The sequence below is a fragment of the Bubalus kerabau genome, chromosome 10, assembly GCF_029407905.1.
Source record: "Bubalus kerabau isolate K-KA32 ecotype Philippines breed swamp buffalo chromosome 10, PCC_UOA_SB_1v2, whole genome shotgun sequence".
Lineage (NCBI taxonomy): Eukaryota > Metazoa > Chordata > Mammalia > Artiodactyla > Bovidae > Bubalus > Bubalus kerabau.
In genome coordinates this window covers 35,716,440-35,718,110 of record NC_073633.1, presented here as the reverse complement: position 1 = coordinate 35,718,110, position 1,671 = coordinate 35,716,440, and the positions used below count along the sequence as shown (strand labels likewise).

General features: G+C 39.0%; 1 non-coding gene across 1 annotated transcript; it reads left to right on the top strand.

Moving 5' to 3' along the window:
- Nucleotides 1-106, top strand: LOC129622229 (U6 spliceosomal RNA). The gene has a single exon (XR_008699897.1). It is a non-coding gene; the product is annotated as a U6 spliceosomal RNA (small nuclear RNA).
- Nucleotides 107-1,671: the final 1,565 nt, after the last annotated feature.

Sequence of the window (1,671 nt, the reverse complement as noted above, 5' to 3'; positions counted from 1 at the left end):
GTGCTTGCTCCAGCAGCACACATACTAAAACTGGAAGGATACAGAGAAGATGAGCATGGTCCCTGTGCAAGGGTAAAGGAAAATTCATGAAGTGTTCCATATTTTTGGAATATTACTATATTTTTGGAATATTCCTAAAAAGAAAAAAAAATGGGTCATTTGTAATTATATAGTTGAACTTAAGACAGTCATATAGCAAAGTAAGCCAGAAGGACAAAAAACAAATGTTGCATATTAATGTGTATATATGGAATTGAGAAAAATCCTACTGATGAACCTATGTGCACGGCAGGAATAAAGACACAGATGTAGAGAACAGACTTGTGGGCACAGGAAGGAAAGAACAGGTGGGATGAATTGAGAGAGTAGCACTGATGTATATATACTACAATGTGTAAAACTTAAAGCTAGTGGGAGCCTGCTATCTAGCACAGGGAGCTCAGCTCAGTGCTCTGCGATGACCTAGAGGGGTTGAATGGGGGAAGGAGTGTGTGGCAGGCTCTAGAAGGAAGGAATATATGTATAATTATAGCTGATTCACATTGTTATACAGCAGACTAACACAACATTGTAAAGCAGTTATACTCCAATTACAAAAAAAAATTAAAAAAAGAAAAAAGTAAAAAAAAAAAAAAAATGAAAAGCATCAATTCTTCAGCACTCAGCTTTCTTCACAGTCCAACTCTCACATCCATACATGACCACAGGAAAAACCATAGCCTTGATTAGATGGACCTTTGTTGCCAAAGTAATATCTCTGCTTTGCAATACGTTATCTAGGTTGGTCATAACTTTCCTTCCAAGGAGTAAGCATCTTTTAATTTCATGGCTGCAATCACCATCTGCAGTGATTTTGGAGCCCAGAAAAATAAAGTCTGACAGTGTTTCCACTGTTTCCCCATCTATCTGCCATGAAGTGATGGGACCAGATACCATGATCTTAGTTTTCTGAATGTTGAGCTTTAAGTCAACTTTTTCACTCTCCTCTTTCACTTTTATTAACAGGCTTTTTAGTTCCTCTTCACTTTCTGCCATAAGAGTGGTATCATCTGCATATCTGAGGTTATTGATATTTCTCCAGGCAATCTTGATTCCAGCTTGTGCTTCTTCCAGCCCGGCATTTCTCATGATGTACTCTGCATATAAGTTAAATAAACAGGGTGACAATATACAGCCTTGATGTACTCCTTTTCCTATTTGGAACCAGTCTGTTTTTCCATGTCCAGTTCTAACTGTTGCTTCCTGACCTGCATATAGGTTTCACAAGAGGCAGGTCAGGTGGTCTGATATTCCCATCTCTTTCAGAATTTTCCAGTTTATTGTGATCCACACAGTCAAAGGCTTTGGCATAGTCAATAAAGCAGAAATAGATGTTTTTCTGGAACTCTCTTGCTTTTTCCATGATCCAGCGGATGTTGGCAATTTGATCTCTGGTTCCTCTGCCTTTTCTAAAACCAGCTTGAACATCTGGAAGTTCACGGTTCACGTACTGTTGAAGCCTGGCTTGGAGAATTTTGAGCATTACTTTACTAGCATGTGAGATGAGTGCAATTGTGCGGTAGTTTGAGCATTCTTTGGCATTGCCTTTCTTTGGGATTGGAATGAAGACTGATTTTTCCAGTCCTGTGGCCACTGCTGAGTTTTCCAAATTTGCTGGCATATTAAGTGTAG